At 37.1% G+C, this 19763-nt stretch overlaps 1 protein-coding gene across 1 annotated transcript in view; it reads left to right on the top strand.

Annotated features, from left to right (window-relative positions):
* The first annotated feature begins 10054 nt into the window (after positions 1 to 10054).
* LOC138626138 (cytoplasmic protein NCK2-like) overlaps positions 10055 to 19763 on the top strand; it is a 34753-nt gene continuing 25044 nt past the window's right edge. The window contains exon 1 of the mRNA XM_069707590.1: positions 10055 to 10319. The gene's annotated coding sequence lies outside the window, so the exon portion shown is untranslated. The remainder of the gene's footprint in view (positions 10320 to 19763) is intronic.

The following is a 19763-nucleotide window of genomic DNA, read 5'->3' as shown; positions in this document are numbered from 1 at the left end:
CTTAATTTGCTTTGACTAAACTGGGTCAATGAAATAAATTCAACTTTTTAGATGCGACGGGGCACTGTGAAATCTCTACCTCTGTCTCTGTGTGTGTAACTGCTTTTGATTCCTAAAATTATGAATATATAACTTTTCTTTTCAATATAAAAATAACGCTGTAGACCTTGATAAAACTTGAGCAGTCTACTCAAATGCTCGAGTGAAACCAATAAAATAATCAACTTAAAAAAAAATTATATTTAACTACAGAGCAAATTCTATTGTTTCTTTAAACTCATTATGATGAAATATTAGTTTGGTGCAGCCTAGCATTCAAACTATTTTAAATTTTAAATTTGTATTTACTGCTCCCATATGCACAGTTATCCAAGTGCCAACTGAAATTAAAATGTCACTTTGTCCTTTATCATTTCAGTTTAATACAGTCAGTTATTTAAAGCATGCCAGGTTGGAACATGTTTGAAACGGGCAGCTGGGACAAGCAGGAAGTTATGCAGTTTTTACTTTTCTTGTAGGTTCAAATTGGAGCCGGATGACCATTTGTCAGACAAAAGAAGAGATTGTACGAGCCAGGGAACCGATTTTATTTGATTATAATACTTAGGTTTTTAACTCAGACATGGGAAACAATTATTTGAATTCATTACACCTAATTTCAGACATGTGGTCTGATTAATACCTCAAGGGACACATTTGTTTATTTCCGGTTGAAACAATGCCCAAGACTGCCTCATATCTTGCACCATTTTCTTTGTGTTCAGCTGTCACCTCCCCCACACTGTGTTTCTGGACCCAGGCCTCCACCTCAGCTGCTAAGGCTAGGGGATAAAGGTGCAGCTGCTTGGTCACTGCGAGGCTATCATGATGCTAAAGCCTGGTGCTTACTTCTGCTGCAAATACAGCCATGTAGAAAGGTCAAGCCAGGCAGACCCCATCATCACGAGTGGACCGTTAATCATTAATGCCACAGCAACCAATTGGACTGGAATTTCTCTGGGTCATCCAAGATCCAATATGATCCTCTGGAAGAACTTCACTGCGCGCTGCATGTCAAACAGGTCGAAATGGATTCCAGCAACTGACTGTAAGGAACGTGCAGCGTCATAACGAAGGTCTCAAATGGGCACTTAGAGCTGATGAGGACGGATGGAATCATTTTGGGCTCCCACTGAGGGAATAGGGTGGCAACTGTGCAGCAGAAGTCTGTTTAAGACCTCCTTAGTCTTAATTTCATGGATGAAAAGTTTGATACCACTCTTAATTCAGTCCAGTAATGAGGCTACCATTAGCAGCTGGTTAGCTTGGTTTAGCATGAAGACAGGAAACAGGGGGAAATAGCTAACTTGCCAAATGGTAGGCGAGAATGTTTGGCTCTACCTTCCTAAATAACCAATAGCCAAAGATAAACTGTTAAAAATCACTGCTGATAAACAAATAGGCCTATTTTTGTAATGCTATAATTTTTAGACACAAAAAAATAACTCGTTAGGTTTAGATTGAGGTTATTTAAAGAGTACTTTGTAAAGGTTAGAGGACCTTTGTTATCATGCTTACACTGATAAACATGTGGCTAAGGTTATGACCAGGGATGAAAGACACAACATTAATGATCAGTTTAAAATAAATGAGCAGTCTCTCTCCTGTGTTAGAGCCCAGTGTTTTGTCAACCCATCTATCCACCCCGACCTCCTCCACATGTGCTCTATCTCGCTCTCTAACAGCATCACTTCCTCCTTTGCTATCGTTATAATTACTACTTTCAGCAGTAGAGGGAATCTGCTGATTGCATTGAATTGTTTGGATGTACTGTGGCTTTACAATGCTATGGTTTTATAGTGGTTATGTGTCAAATTGCTTCTTGGCTGCAAGACACCCCCAATGATATTAACCAGACATATGAGTGTGGTATTTTAATTATTTCTCAGCAAGAAAGCGAGAAAACCTTTGAGAAAACTTCTCAAAAGAATAATTGCTTTAATAAGCAAGGAACTGTTATACCATCTGTGAAAGTTAACATTGTAAAAAGTTAGGGTTAGGGTTATAATGTATTAAATTTTGTAATGTAATAAAGTAACACACATAACAGTAAGGTCAATGGCTTTATTTAACTTGAATAAATTAAATTTTCACTAACAAATAAATGAGGTACTGTGTCTCTTATGAGATATAGATCCACACAGAAAAAAAAGAGCATTCTCTTGACTATTTTTCTGGCAACAACAAAAAAATCCTAAACATGGATGGCTTTCATATATGATTGTTTAAAAAAAAAAAAAAAATCTCCTTACAAAACTGAATTATGGGGCTTAACGTAGAAGCTAAATTAAATTTAGCCCACACATTAGAATGCTTTCCACTTAAACTTGTATTTCTGTCATTGCAGTGAGAAATGTAATGATGCCTGTGTGATTGCAATACTAACTTGATTAAGTTTTCCATCTGTGCTTAAACATAAAGTCAGATACTCTGGCTTGCTAGTACCATGCTTATGCTGTGAGTCAAAGGTATATTAGTCAAAGAGCGAGAGCTGTATATTTATCACATATACCTGGATTGACAGTACAGAAAAAAGGGTTTATTATTAATTGAGGAGCCTGACAGAAATGAGCTCGATTACTTTGCATTATATCTCATACAAGACCATGACAAAACCATCAAAACATGTTTTTTTAAATACTATATAAAAGTCAATAAACTCTTTGGAATAACCAAATACTCTTTAATTGTTTTTAATTTATGAAACTAACAGAGCACACATCCCTTTGCTCTTCTCTCTGGTTTAAGCACCACTGGTCTGGTGGTTGTTTTGTCACCTGACATTGAATTTATGAGGCTGATTAAAGGCCTCCTGCACTCATTTGCACTCTTTCTTCACTTGGTGCCACCGATGTGGATCTATATATGACACAACAAATCCTCAGTCATTTAGCTCGGTGTTGTGTTCCCAGACGGCTAAATCCCTGCAGAGATCGGTGGGATGTTTCAACCCCAGCAGCGACCTGACACTTTATTTAGATACTAAAGTTTGTCTTTCCTCTTTTGTTCATTTTGTATAAAATCACATGTACAGTTAGACCTGACTCTGGCACATACTAAATCACAAAGATTTGCTCTCTTCTTTAATCACTTAGATGTTGCTGAAGCAAATAGTTATGCCCCAAAAGTTTTCTGGGGTCTTGCAATAAATATGGAGCATTAATATTTATTGTGGGGAAAACAAATTCACAACTTGGATCTGCTAATGTTATATTTTCTCTGTAATCCCTCAGAAAATCTCTTCTATTCACACATAAATGAGGTAATGATTTATTGATCAGTCATTTTATCCTTACAGAAAAATACTTGTAGGGTTGTTGATTTGATTTACTGGGTGTGAGCACATGGATCGTTTTGGGATTTGTTCCTCCTCCTCCCAAAGGTTAATGACAATGTTCTCCCACTGTAATACCTCCAGCAGCTCGTCTAAATTAGTTTCCGCAAAAACTCCGAGTCTTAATAGCTTGGTTATTTCTCTGGTGTTCCCATTCACTAAGATGGAAAGAGGTTCCTGTAGTCCCGCTTATTGGATAACAGCTGGGCCCCTCTGTCTCTGGCTGCATTTATCTTACTAATTCTGTCTGTAGCAGGCGAGAACAGCTGATACGGTGGCACTCTGGCAGTTTGTACCCAGCACTCGGCTCCTAGAATACAGACCCAGAAGATTTTGGGTTGAGGAGGAAGGTTGAGGCTGGTTTTGTGGTGGCAGCTGAGGGAAAACTGTGTCTAACAATCCCCACTTTGTAATATTATTATTTGTCTATGCTAACTGCCAATGCCTTTGAATAGTTTTTTCACTTCAAAGACTTGCAGTCAGTGATTTTGCCCTGCATGAAAGTTTTTTTTCCGGGGTGATTGATCACACCATTGTTCAGACACAGCTGTCCACAACACCATGACGACAGATCTTTGTGGCAGAAGACATGTTGACAGGTCATCAGAAAAAGCACAGCTGTAAATAAAAATAATTACACCTGAATTGTATTTGGCTACATACTATATATATCCTGAATATGTGTGGTTACTTGCGTACACTCCGACGGTCACACACAATGCTGTTTCTGCCAGTATTTTTATATTACGAGTATAATCAGTCTACTGTTGTTTGGCACAAATGTAGGCAATAATAAAAAAAGAAGAAGCTGTAAATGTAAGCTCTAAACTTTCTAACCTGAGAGTATCAGACTCTTTTTCATGGTTTTTCCAACAATACTGCTTTAGATACAATTAAGGGCACAAAAAAAAAAAAATCAGTCACACCGACACTTCTGTATAGTCAGTTTAGCTTGAGGGTTTGCTGTGGGTAATTTGTTCATACATGTTCAGCCCTACGGTTTTTCTCATGCTTAAGCAGAATATGACGCCACACTGAAGTTTCTTTCATAACTAGCATTTAGTATATTGTCATTATACAGTATAGTCCAATCAACCATACAGTCTCATACAATATTTAAAATAAACTATTTATAAAAATCAGATATTAATTGGGTTGATCTGATTGGGATGCAGTCGCATTGATTGACTTGGAAATAATCAGAGGTGAATAGAGAATGCAAAAGGCTGTCTTAACTTCTCTTTTATTTCACTTCTATTATTTAATGTATTTAAATTGTTTGTTACTTTAAAAAAAAAAACATGATCCACATAAACACCAGGTTTTAAAATAAATATTTTTCATAATGTGGGGAGATCAGATGCTTTAACAGACCTTGCAGTTCCAGTGGAATCATGTGAAGGTACTCTGTATGATTTTCATGTGTATGAAAGGATCTCTTTCAAATGTCTAGTACAAGCCTCTCAGAAACCAGACAGTGTGCTAAGAAATGTAAGATATTTCTATAAATCAATTATGCCCACTGATTAGGACATAGCTTGGCCAGTATGTAACAGGGCAACTTCAAAATGTCTTAAAGTAAAGAAGTACAGTAATCCATTTTAGCATTTTTGTTGCTTTTGGAGGATTCACTGGCATTGAGTGCAGGTTGCAGATTGCAACTAATTACCTTTACCCACCTCTTACAAGCAAAAATCTACGGTGGCCTTTAGTAGACATAAAAGACCCTCTTTGAAGCTGGTGTTTCGTTTGTCTGTTGGGCCATCCTCAACTATTTTGATTCAACATGATAACGATACTTTGTTACAATTTTGAACCTACCAATACTGAACATGTCTTAAATTAGTGTGTGATTTTTCAAGACAGGCATCATTATTAGGGGGAAAAAACAGTCATTACACTTAGACAAATCACATGACACACACCAGTTCAATACAGTGTCCAACAAAACAAACTGAAATCTGTATTTCTCTTAAGCAGCTGAACATTAACACCTTTAGATGTGATTTAATGAGGGGCTGTTGTATTATATAGCCTTACTAAATCGGTTAAATATGTCTTAAATATGAGGATTAAACATGTTAAGTTTCTTCATACACATAATCTATATTTCATTAGATTCACATTTCACTGGGCCTGGAGGCCAAAGAATAGCAAACATAGCCCGGGAGCCACTAGTTCATCATATACATCATCACTTCCAGTCAGGTGGGCTTCAAGACGCCTTTCTGCCAACATAAACATCTAGTTTCATCAGCGTTGTAACTAGAGCCCTGCTCAGCTGCAGGGCTCTCAGCAGTCACTGGTGACAATATGAGGGGCGTGGGCCTAAAATGGAAGACATCCTGGTTATAGCAGCAGCAGATAGAGTGTTGACAAGTGCTAGTCTCGATTAATATGTCAAGCTGTCTTTGTGCTGATGAGAGGAAGGCAGCTTTGAAGCCCTTATTTACTATGGCCTGTAATTTTACATAATCAATTTTGTAATTTAAATTCAACCATTAAATGTACCAAATATAGACCAAGTAGTGAAAACATGCACCTCAGCTCTATCCAATTATCCTTCAGTCAGCTGTGTTACAGCAGGCTTGATGTAAAACATGGCTCTTAAAACAAAAAGCATGTGCTTGTCATTAAACCATCCTCTAATTAGATTGATTTGTTGTGGTTAAAAAAAAAGAAGCCATTGTGCACGTTGAATAAGATTGTAGAGATGGATGTGGAAGAAAAAGTCATCAGGCTGGTTGGTCATTTTCAAATCCTGATACTATCTTAACGACCTGGTAAGGCTTTTCTGTAAGGGATGCTCTGCCCCCTTGTGATGGGAAATTCAGTGTTTCAAGGGATTCATTTCTATGAAATAAACTGTGATCTTGGACTTCAGACTCCAGAACTATGTTTTGACTTCAGATAAAAGTATCCAGATCCTTTACTCAAGTGAAAGTACTAATAGAGTAATTTAAATACACTCCATTACAGGAGAAAATCTTTCATGAAAAGTACATATGCTTTGGCAGCAAAATGCACTTAAAGTATTAAAGTAATAGTGGTGGTTTGGTCCCTCTGAATGATATATTATTATATATGACATCATTAGGTTATTAATATTGAAGCATCAGTGTGTACGCATCAGGTTACTGCTGTAGCTGCTGCTGTGTGGAGCTGGTTTGAACAACTTTATATACAGTTTTATATCCAGGGACAGCAGATAAAACAAAGTTCTGATTTCTGTTAATTAACTTTTTTCTCATCTTTGATTTATGGTGAGATATTGTGTTATTTGGACATTTACTGAATGAAACCAGGTGAGAAGTTTAGAGGGAAAAATCTCTATTTGTTGGAGCTGTTAACAACTCAGACATCTGTACTGTGACCCTGACACTGCTTTTTGTAAGAGGTCTGAAGACAACCAGGTTGGAAACCACGAGTATAATATCTTTTTAAAAATGGTATCTTAAAATCTTGTTATGTTATCAAATCTTCATGTTAAAAGTAACTAAAGCTGTCAAGTATATGTGGTGAAGCAGAAAGTAAAACATTTCCCTCTGAAACAGTGGAGTGGAAGTTAAAGTAGCATCAAATGGAAAAACTCAAGTAAAGCACAAGTACCCAAAACTGACACTTAAGTACAGTTCTTGAATAAATCTACTTATTTATTTTACACCATTGTCATCTGACTGATACCATTTCAATCCCCCAAATCTCAGACGAGTGTAAGAAAACTTTTACAGGTGGACATTAATTTACTCCTCTTTCCATTGCAGTTGAAATAATTATTTAATTCGGTTTTGTATTTTGTGCAGCAATTTGTTCAACCTTTGTCGTATTTAAATGTCTTTTATCAATAAATCTGACTTGGTTTGACAATGTAGGAGTGAATCTGGCCGCATGGAGGCGCTGTGGAACAAGAAACAACAGAACAAATCTGCACAGGTGGATCTGGCCCAACGGAACTGTTGAATAGATAAAGACTGCACATTCAACTTTAGTGTGAATGGGAGGTTATGGCTTTGAGAGCTGTGTGTCATGAGCTGAACGTAAATCCAGTCTGATTTACGAGTGCAAGGTTCAGTGACAGATACAATTTTATTTTATATTCATGTTTATAACATAACAACTTTATAATATATAACAAAAGCAACAGAAAAATACTTACCAAACAAGCAAGCTTCCACTTTTGTGTTTTCTTAAACTATTTTTTATTTCTTAGATTTGATTTCATTGACAAACCATCCTGATACAAACTGACTTAGAACTTTAAATTTGATCTGACAAAAGGAAATATTAGATAATAAATATGACTGCCCAAATTCTGTCTGTGCTCTAATATCCCATTAAAGATCTGAACAATAAAAAAATCAGATTCAAGACATAATTTCTTTTTGAATGATGCACAAGTATTACATCAATAGATAACCTGAGAAATAAAAAAAAAAGAAGACATTGAACACTAATCCAGTCAGAAAATATCTGCTTTTTCTTGATACCAAAAATGTAAGATGTAAAACTCAACCTTCTACCATGTAACCAGTCCCTCGCTGTTTCAGCACACATGCAATCATACCATTATACTGTATTTCATGTGAATCTTACAAACATGGAAAATGATTTATTTTACTTCTGCTAAACTCTGTGATTATAAACTTTCAGTGTTGTTGATGTGAGCTGGTTTAACATCTTGAAGAAATATTACAATCTATTGTATCTCTTTCATCTCGACATCTATTTTTATATTTGTCTTACACTCATAGTGCAATCTGCTGAGTTGACTCTTTACTCAGCTCACAAAGCTCATTTCTTTAGTTCAAGCTTTGAATTTGTTGGGTTTTTTTTGTGTCTTATTTTACAAAACACTTTTTTGCAGATATTATCTATATATGTATATAGTAGAAACCCAAACAAAGGGAAGTTTTATGACTTCACTTATCAATACATCTATTTTGGTACTTCTCTTTGTTGTTATGCCATTTGAATTTCCCTGCATTCTTGTCTTGTGTCTTGTGTCTTGTGTTTTGTGAACGGGAGTATCTAGATAAAACCAGGCTGCTTCTTTGTGACTAATGTTGTGATTTTGTCGTGCAGTGTGGGATGTTGCAAAATTCTGTAAATAGCACATGTTAAATGAGTGTTAAAACTCCCCGTATGCCCAGAAAACAGAAGGTTAGAAAACGACCACAACAAACCCATTTATCTGAATAAATACATTTTACTGAGTAATTTGACAAACAGTTTAGTAATTCCAACATTTAAGCCTTTTAGTGAATGCCCGACCAGAGACTTTCTGGTTTGTGTATAAAATGAGAGAGTTACTGCACTAAGCACTGCTGAATTCATGAATGAGATGAATTTCTTGTGTCAAAGAGAGACCAAGTTCACGAGACTGAGCTCACAATAATCCCTTGTATTATAAAATCATTTAGGCCTATATTCGAATAAGACAAACATTGAAAAAAAGAAAATAAAGTATTTTTCCTATTATCATCGCCAAGAGGCGATATAGTCCCCTATAATTTGTTCCTTTTTCTCTGGCGTTGTCCTGTATTAGTCCCGGTGTTGGTGACGTCACCAACGGGACCGGCGATCAAGCAAACCGAAAATATCAGGATCACACCGGAAATGCAAGGATGTTCCTTCAACATTAAAGTTGTATTACCGCTTTAATAACTGCAAGGGAGAAAAATGCCATTTTCAGTAAATGGCACAACATAGGAGGACAAAAACTTATATTAATATAGAAGTAAAAAAAACGACAAATAACAATGAATAAAAACAAAATTATTAGCCTACTAAAAATAATTAATAGATTGTAAATAAATGACTACATTAGGACATTATTTGTTTCCCCCCTTATTTGTTATGTTACAACATCAGAACCAAAATTGTGCAAATTCATAAAAAAAAGGTGCTTTATTAATAAAATGTGAAATTTTGTTAAGTATTTTAAATATTTTCAATAGTTAAAACTAGCTCCAACAATGAATTACAGACAATTGTCTACACTTACATCTGTAATAAAAAACAAAAAACAATGGAAGGCTGTATTTTTAAATGATAAAAAACACTAACAGGACATGACTTTGAATCACATATGCAAAAAAAAAAAAACAACAAAAAAAAAACTTACAAAAAAATATCTGTTGATATTTGTTGAAAATCTTATCCTATTCTGTGTTTTGTTTTATTTGTTTAATTAATTAATGATATTTTATTCAGTCTACTTTTCTTTGGCAGAAAAATGCTCAACATCATTGATATTATCCTGCCGGCATAATGCACATTTTATTTTTAGTACTTTGAGTGAAGCATAGGCTTAGTTTGTATGTATTTTGTATTTTTGTTTATGGGTCTTTTACTCACCTACTTCACTGTGTCTTTTTTGTAAGTTTTACACAATTCCTTGACTTGTACCACAAACATAAGAGGCCTATTTTTTAAAAAAAAATTTATAGGCTACTTATTCTCCTCACAGCCTACTTAATACTTATATTTTAATACTGATATGACTCACGTAATTTCTGAATTTTAGCAACCCAATGTCTTTTTTTGTTTTTTTGTTAGTGCAATGTGGAGCTAAATGCCACCACAGAAATGCTATTATTTAACATCGTGACAGCTACTCAAACCCTGTTTTATTTTGAAATATGAGAACGGAAATGATCAGTTCATCCTGGCCAATTTGATAGGAGTGATTGAGGTGGAGGCAGTCAGCCTGCGACGGAAAAACAAGCGAGGATAGGTCGAACAGTACATGCTCAGTCCATGTTTTAAAAGAAAGAAAAAAATAGTGAAACAGGAGAATATGTGGATGTAAACGTTATTGTTATTATTATTGTTTTTTGTAGCTTTCACGCGGGCTTAGTTACTTCTTGTTTTGGCACGCGGCTTCTCATTTTGGCGTGTTGAGCGTGGCGCTGTTTGCCCCTTTCGCACTGGAGTGAACACTAAGGTAAGCCTGCAAACACAAATGAACTGTGTAAGTTGGTGCAGTTGTCCGGCTACTTTGCCCTCTCCAGCGCCGTTTAAACGACTCGTTGTGCTTCATTTGCTCGTGATGAATTTAATTACAAACAGTCGCAAAAGTTGGGACAGAAATGGGAGCTCGCTCGTGTCACTTTCTGGATTTGACGCTGGGTCTTTGTCCACTCAGATGTTGGTGTAACTGGACGTGTGCTGGAGCCTCGGTTTACCTCGCGTTTCTGAGTGTTACATTGAAATATCGCACTTTGTGTGGCTCAAATTTTCCTTCTTACAACCAAAACAAGCGCTTTTAATTTATCCACTTTACCATTTCGCAGTTTTTGTTCGGGGCCACTTCTTAAAGGCCTGGAAGCGTAGGCTACCACGGGCAGGTCTGTAGACATCTCAGTCATCTGTTCTGTTTGAGTAATTTTCTGCATTTACACTCTTTATTTACTTATTTGAAAAGGGCATTTCCTAAATTTGTCATTAATACGGTGCACTGCGCGTGTCAGAGCTCCAATTTAAAGACGCGATAGCTGACACAATGAACCTACATTTTGCCAAAACACCATAGATTGGTCGACCGGTGCCACATGCCGAGCTTGTCAATGTGTCTAGTGGCTTTTCATGGTAACTGCACCCTGCATCCTTCTCACAAATCCCAGCAGATAATAGGATGCATTGTCTTTCTTGCTGGTTTGGAGTAGTAAGTTATTTGTCCAAAAAAATATTGGTTATTTTGGGGGAAACGGGGAGAAATTCTCCCGTGGTGTATTGCATTGTAAAGATTGAGGTTACTTGAAGGCAGAGGCAACAGTTTCTGATGAAGGTACACTCTCATGACACACCTATTCTGCAGACACACCCACTGCTCAGGGCACCGTGTTGTGCAAAGTCTAGGACAAGGTTCACTCAGCAATGACGGGTATGTGGAAGGCAAATGCAATAATGGACTGCTCGGCCTGTACTACCGAAACTTCCTTCAATTAGATCATATCTTAAGGCAAAGAACACAAATCTAAATACTTTGCATTTTTACGATGTTAGAAACCTGACTATAACTAGAGAGGCGGTTACTGACTGGATAATACAAAGCATTACATAAAACATAGTTATTGACTCAGTTGCTGTATATACGTGCAAATTGAAGCCATGCCTCTACTCCACCACATTTCAGAGGAAAATAATGTTTATTTCTTTGTACTACTTTATCTGAAAGCTGAAGTTCTTTTCAAGTTATGTCTTCCCATTTTAAGTAAATTCCAGAAGGGCTATTATAGATCATGGTTATTGAGTGGTGGTTCAGTTCAAACTTGTACCCAGAGTGACACAATAAATTGATCGACAGAAAATTAATCAACAAGAGCTGTGATTGTTGATTGATTTTATTTTATTTTTTAACATTTTTTTTCAAGGAAAAACCCAAGAAATCGTTGAGATTCCAGCTTCTCTCGGTCAATATTTGACCTCTGTGATCGTAAGCTGAATATTATAAATGTTTTAACTATCAGACAAAAGAAGCAATATTGACATAGAAACTTGGGGTTTGAGAAGACCAGCACATTATAAAGAAAGCAATGTAATTAATAATCATAATAGTAGGTACTTGTAGCCCTTCTCTGTGCTTGTATTTATGTGGCTTCACAATACGTTTCAGTCATATGTATGTATTCAAGATGTAAAATATTTATTAGTTACTTCTCGTAAATGTTAAACACCCTGGAAGTCAATTGTGAAACCAGGAATCCTTTACTGCTTCTTGAAAGAAAATTAGATGTGAAAAGATGTCTTAAACAGATGTTATTCAGGCAACATTTCTTAAATGGCACAGAATCACTTCATAATGTACTTGCTGTATTCTGGTTAGGAAGTGTCTCCAAGAAGAACAGTTTATTTAAAAATCCATCCAGTGTGATATTTAACAAGTAAAATCCATTTGGAATCATTATTTTTAATTGTTGCCAACAACATGTTTAAAGATAAGCAAATCTAGCAGTTATATAGAGCTAAACACTCAATTGACTAGTCAGCTGATAAAAAAAAATACATTTTTTTTTTCAGGAAATAACCCAAACTCTCAGGATCATAATGTTTAATTCAAGCGATTACTGCTCTTCTCGCTTTAATCTCTTTGTAAACTGAATATTTTGTTTTTATCAATGTTAACTGCAAACATCGAGACATTTTGAAACATCAACTGGGGCTTTAGTGATTTGTAATTCACATGTTTTACTAGTTTTTCATATTTTATTGCGTGAGTGCTATGGAGAAAATAACTTCTTGATGAATTAATAATACAAAAAACAGAAAAAGATACAGGACACATCTTGTAGGTTTGTCCCTGAGAGGACTGATAGAGGAGTCTTTTCCAAATGAGACACTCTGAATTGCCTCGGAGACTGAAACTGATGGTGCGTACAGGCAGCTGTCACCAATTAATAAAGTCAAAGAGTTTGAAAGTTAAAACCACATCCAGTAGTAGGCCAGGTCCAGTAGATTTCTAATTCCAAAGTATACGATACAACACATCCGAGTGCATCATTTAGTGACAACTTGGGGCTTCAGTGATAGATTTATTCTCGTGGTTACACATGGCAGTATTTCAGGCTGGTGTTCGGTCCTTTAAGTCTAAAAAGTTAAGCTTGAAAATTGTGACAACTGTAACATCTGTAAAGTCATCCTGACTAGTCCCGTGTAAATATTGTTTTGTTTTAGCCCTGATTCACAATGACCAAATGTATTTCTTCTCTTTCAGTTGTTGACTTTTTTTTATCGTCAGACTACCACACACATTTGTCAGTTGAGCCACATCTTTACAGATGAGATAATGATCCAAATCCTCTTTCTACTGTATGTTTGATTGCACACTTATGAGCCGAGACTAATTACTTTGCTTGTTTTTCTCTCACATGCTTAATGGGCCTAAAATGTCCTCGCACACACGGCAAGTGATTCGATGTCACAGGGTGCCGACACTGTTTTGTTCCTCTGTTGTTTTGATTACGAGCTGGAGGAAAACGATTACGTTCTGAACAAGAAATATTTAGCTGTTTAAAAACGTACTAATTTATTCAATATAAACTAGACATTGCCTTTCTCTAAAATGTGAGTGGGTTTATTTCTGAAGCCAGCACCACATATATGAACTTCATGTAATGATATGAAATATTTATAAATTTAATTGTCTATGATAATTAAACAATTAAAAAAAATGTATGCTCTAATAATGTAATTGGAAGTTAAATAAATTAAGATATTAATTTCAGGCGCCCTTGAGATATTTCTTTTTATTTGAAAATGCATGCTGTGAGAACTGGGTTTTAAAGTGAATTGCATCATCCTCTAAATTTTATGACCCATATTACATGGTCGGTCTCCAGGAAAGTGAATTTGTATGTTGTTTTATACATGAAATCCATCCTTTGAGATCTCTGTGTCCTCAGCTGCATATTTTCCATTTCTGTGTGCACATCCTAAACAAAATAACAGAACTTTATTCCCAGCAGTGTTTTTCAGGAAGCTACAGTGTAGCAGCGGAAAACATTCAGGGAAAAGAGGTCATTTTTAAAATTTTTATTTTGGCTTTGTGGAAAGCATAATGTTCCTTTTAGGAAATCCTAAACTGGACGGAAGAAGGAATTAATAGTTGGAGGCACAGATGGGCAGTCCGGAGACACGGAGAGATACTCATGAAGAGCATCATGTTGGCAGCAAGATAAAGGCCATCCCATTGTCATTGTAATCATGTGTAATCTGGGGAATGGGCAGCCATTAACCTGACAGGGCATATAGTTATGACAATGGACCCCCTCTCTCTCTGACCCCGTGACCTATGACAAGGATTTATGCCGCCATTAAGCTGACACGTATGTCAAACATTGCACAGTGTGTGTGGCCTCGTCACTGAAATGCAATCTTTTTTTTTGTTTACGCTGTTTGTTTTTGGAATTTATATATATATTCCTGTTGTCATTATAATTTCCGTCTGACCACATCACTTCAATGCATCAGTGTTATGATTTCAAGTCACATGGTTGCCATGGAGTCAGCGATGAAAGTGCCTGTTGGTCCACCACTTGTGTGAACTTTCAAAACAAGCGACATTCCCAACAGCTTTGGCCATTTGTGTTTATGTTACCATGCTAACAAGCTAAAGTAGGATGGTGGTTTTGACAAACATGTAATCGTCACCATTTTGAGCACTTTAGAAAGCTGATATAAGCTTTTTTACAGCCTCACAAAGCAGCCAGGATACATTTCCTGTGTTGTTTTATATGAAAATTGCCCAGAGATGCCCATGTATCTCTTTTAGTTGTAATTTACATTTAAGTTTCTTCGTGACTTTACTTTCGGCTTCTTCTCAGTAGTTCAGTGTTTCAGTTGTCTGTCATGAGCTTATCTTTTGTTCATTTAGTTTGTTTATTTTCTCCTTCTTGTCCTTAATCTCCATCGTCGCCTCTCTCCGCTGCCACTGGGCTTGAGTTCCTAATTCATGCCCAACAACTGATCTGACAGTCTGTTGGCTTCAGTGTCCTTGTGTCACGACTGGGCATTGGGCCTAATCCTGCTCTGGGACGGGTGGGGGGTGGGGGGAGGCAGGAAGGCAGGGAAGGGAAAGAGCAAGAGTTAGGGAGGAAGTGGGGGACTGTGAGTGTGTAAATCTGGTTACAGTGGTACGGTATCTCAGTTTCACAGAACCGCAGCTACACTTTGTAATCCATGGATGGGTCATGATGATGTTCAGGCCTGACATGGTGTAAGAGGTGATCAGAGAAGTTAAGGAGTTTGGGAATTTGAAACAAGATGATGAAGGAAATGCAAGAATGTGGGCGTGAAGGACATATTATTTTGTAAACAGACTAAATGGATTGATAAATTGATTAAATTGGCAGGTTTTCCTAATTAAGTGAATAATACTGAAGATATGAGATTTAATGAGTCGCAGGCTGTAAGCCTTCTGAGGTCTTCGGGTAGATATCTTGCAGATTGTACATTCAGCTCCGCCTAACTCAACACAGAAACGGAACCTTAAATTCTTAAACATGGAGAGCTACTCGTTAGATAGTAATCAAGGGTCAATGGCTCCCCCACACTTTCCTTTAGTGTGAGGGGTTCATATTACATGGCAGAAAATTGCTACTTGGGCCATGAAGAGAGACAGAGTGAAGGTGAAACCCAACACTTTTAGTGGGAGAGTTTAAAGTGTGGACAAAAGTTCAGGACTTTTGGTGATTCTACACAAAAAGTAAAAAATATCAGAGCTGCGGCGATTAGCTTATAATTAGGAAAATGCATGATGAGCAGAAAAATTAATCAACCTTAATCTTGGCAATCAGAATCATTTTCCAAGCTAAAACATCAAAACGTGATCATGAAGCAATTTAAATGCAAAAAAATATATTTTCTGGGAACTTGTAATGGACATTTTATTTTGACTACCTTTTAATATTTTAAAGTACAAACCATTTCTCAATTAATCAAGAAAATAATTTAAAGTGACAAGTCAGGCTTTTTCTTTCCTGATTTAGGGGAAACCCAAAGTCAAAGTAACAATACTGAACGCTGATACTGATAATGAAGGGAAAATGTAGTTTATGACATTGTGACTTTACAATTCATCAGCCTCAGTGTTGATCTTATCACAGTAGCTGTGGCAAATGATGATTGGTGCTGATTCTACCCTTCCTGTCCTCAGAAACAGCTTCCCTCAGCTCAGTTACATATTTCTACATGTCTTTACAAAACTTTATCTGTGTGTGACAGATGAAAAATAAAAACTCAACGTTGTAGCTCCTCCGTCGTGTTTCTACCATCAGTTGTTCATCATTTTTTTGTTAATAAGGTTTAACGTATGGTTTCATGACCTGTTCTCCTTCATCGAGTTGTGTGAAATATGTAAGAAAAATGGGTTCTGTAACATCTGAAAAAGTACATCTCTCATACACCTTAAATGAACAGAGCAGACAGACACTATTTAATATGGATTAATGATGTTTGGATGATAACTGCTTCATTTGATACAGTCTCTATCTCTGTTGAATCAGTACTGATCATCCTGCCAAAAGGCAGCAGACTAATTAAAATGAAAATGATCATTTAGATGCTTCAAAAATATTATTAATCAGAGAAGAAACCATACCCTTCACCCCTCGCGTTCATGCTTCGCAAGTGTTTGGATTACTAGCAATAAAACGGCATCAGCATCTTCTTGTTCAGATGACTTGCATTGTTAAAAAACATGTAAAAAAGTTGTGAAATAAAGAGAAGGTTGCAGCGAATGCATCACTTGGGACTCTATGAGTCATGAAAAGACCTAAGCTATTGTTTGTGAGTTGTTGTTTTCTGCAGGGCTTCGACAGGCCCTTCATGCTCTAATTGATTTAATTAAGTGGACGTTTTCCCCTTTGGCTGTACTGATGCTCAAACCAAAAGCAAGCAGACAAGCATTGAATTATCTCACACAGAGCACAAGGGCTTTACTTATCTGTATTTCACAGAATGATCCAAGTTCCCCTCGGAGCATCGCAGCCCACGTTACATCCATCCCTCCGTGGTTCAGCCTCATTAACAAGCGCTCATCATTCCTTTGGATGCTCCGAAACGCACCAACCCGCGAGTAAACATTAGGATTCACATTTGTGAAGTGTTTCTGCGAACAGATGAAGTGTTCTGCATGCTGCTCACATTTTGTGATGGGCAGACATGCAAACAGGTTTTCTCCATTTCTATGACAACCTTGTCTTTTCAGTTATTTAAATGTCAATTTAAGTTCAAAGAAAACCATGTACCTCTGCATAAATTAGATCATTTTATGCCTGCGTTTTAAGAGATCTTGTGAAAATCTCTCTATTTCCTACTTATTCCCCCTGTTTAATCCCAATTACTTCTGCACTGTTAAGTTTAATGCTGGCCTGAGGGGAAGGTGCACAAAGACCTGTGACACATTAATGGCCGAATATTGTGTTTCCTGCTGTTACTTGCCAGCCGTGAACATCACCAAGGAGTGGCATGTAGGTGATTCACACTATCCTTTCGGTTTCTCAGTGTGCAGGCACCACAACGTACCATTTACTTCCATTTCTAAAGCAACATGCCACTTTCACAGGTAAAAAATAAAAATTCTAACATCGCAGCCCAGTCAGGAATTTGCTGATAAATATCAAGTAAATATTTAACACATTGACATTTTTCTGGTTAATATTTTTCAAGTCGGCTGTACTCATAGTATTATTTGTCAGAAAAAAATAAAAAAATTTAACACCATATAATGAGTGAACTGCATGCTTTGTAAGACAACACGAAGACAAACAAAATGATTAGAGTCAGTTGAGCTTTCATTCATCTTTCATTGTTTTAAACTCATCTGCCTAATATTTAGAATCAGGGTTTCAAGGTGTAAGAAGCAAGTGCCTTGTGAAGAGTAATGTGTGCTAACTAATCATGTTATTCAGCCTGTCAGATACAACGTTGAGTATCATTAGTGCATCTAATATTTGGACTGTAGTCACAGGTTTTGCATTTTGTATTTAGGGCTGAGTACCGAACTTCAGTACTGTCATGGCACCGACAGAATTGGAAAATGCCCTGTCATTCAATAGCAAATTTCAATACCTACGCTGAATCTACACCGACATGTTTTTGTTTCAAAACGCATAACTTTTGCTCCATTTACACACGGGCAAATCTCATCTGTGTCGATGAGCAAAAGCAGTTTATTGCCTCTATTTGGGCGACCCGCCCTCACAGGGACAATCACTCTGTTTCAGCTTACGTAGCTTTAATCTTATACTAGAATATTTTATTTTCAAACTGATTTTTTTTTTGCCACACACCCAAGTTGTTCTGCAGTGACCGGAGGTTTCTCGGTGTGCTGCTGGCCAGCTAGCGTCTACTGATAGCACGTGAGCCGTTTTTAAGGGACAGCGATAAATTGTGTCAAGCGAGAGCTCCCATGTGAGGTGTTTCAGGAACGTTGAGAAATTGTAGCATCTGGTAATAACTGGCATCTGAGGTGTTACACGTGTTAATTGCAGCAGCAAAACACAATCTGGTTACGCTCTCCCCCTCTAAACTGCATGAAAACTCAAGATTTGTAACCCGATATGTAATGCAATTGTCCTTGTCTTAAAATAGGTTTTTATATAACTGGTATTGAAAAAAAGTACCGTTGCGAGTATGAAAAATCTTTGACCTTCTTTAAGGCATGGATCAGTGAAACAAGCTGGTTTTGCAATTTGTTTGATTTGAAATAATGCTCACTCTCAGCTCTCTGTGGTCCGGAAGCCTCGGGTTTAGACACCGTGCGCATGCACTGGATGGCCGTTCGATTCACTCAAATCAAAGTATTGTATTTCCATCATTATGACAATCCCTTAAGAGTGAGTTCATTGGTAACTTGTGACCCAAGTCTGCGTAGAAAATTAGGTGTGTGAGTCTAAGTAATTCCTCACAGGATGATTGAGAAATTTGGGATTGAGGGAAGTCACCACACAACACGGAGAGAAACTAGGAGCGCACAAATAGGTAGTGCGTTTGCTGGAACATGCATTATGGGAGGGATTATATGGATAGAGTTCAGCTATAGTGAAAACCTGCCACCAGCTCCGCAGCTCCTACAATGCAGGAGCTCAGCATTGTTGTCAGAATTACACAATGAACAAGACAAGACACATCACAGAGCAGCCAGCTGATTGCAGCTGCATATCTTGTAGTGTGCAGAGCTCTGAACTGTCAGGTCTTCTGGTACTTACTATCTGAATTTTTTTTCAATGTTTCATCACTGTGTGCAGCCTTGCATGAAAACCCTGAGTATTACAAACTGCTGAGGCTGATAAGCCTTTAAATTAGGGCTGGACAATCAATTGATTAATCAATATTTTGACTTAACTGACCAAATTTTATGTCAGTATGCTAAACATATTGTTCTACCTCTCTAATAGTGTCGCTACTGAATGTTTTTAACCTGTGAAATAATTACAAAACAAGTGTAGTGTCGAAGCTATAAATGGCATTTTTGTCTTGAATTTCTTTTCCCAAGCTCGTATCTCGGCTCGCATCTCGGCTCGTATCTCGGCTCGTATCTCAGCTCATATCTTGGCTCGCATCTCGGCTCGTATCTCGGCTCGTATCACAGCGTTGGTTCATGAATTAAAGAACTGCATTAACTGTCCTTGAAGAGATTGTTTAACAACAAGTATAAGCCATGTGACAGCCTGTCTGAACTTCAGTCAAAATTAGTCACACCAACCATCTGGAGCAACAGTTTAGATAATCATGACGGATGGTTCACAGCTCACGAAATCTGTACAAGGACTGATTAATGTGTCAGAAACAACCGCTTCATTTAGATATTTCTGCTCTACATATCTTTCCATATGTTAAGGTAGACTATAATGTGGAATCACCACATCATGTCATTTTTAACCCCAGC

This window comes from Brachyistius frenatus, unplaced genomic scaffold, assembly GCF_029030835.1.
Source record: "Brachyistius frenatus isolate BFR_SWC_R1_liver_20210118 unplaced genomic scaffold, ASM2903083v1 Contig_70, whole genome shotgun sequence".
Taxonomy (NCBI): Eukaryota; Metazoa; Chordata; class Actinopteri; family Embiotocidae; genus Brachyistius; species Brachyistius frenatus.
This window is presented reverse-complemented; position numbering and strand designations above follow the sequence as displayed.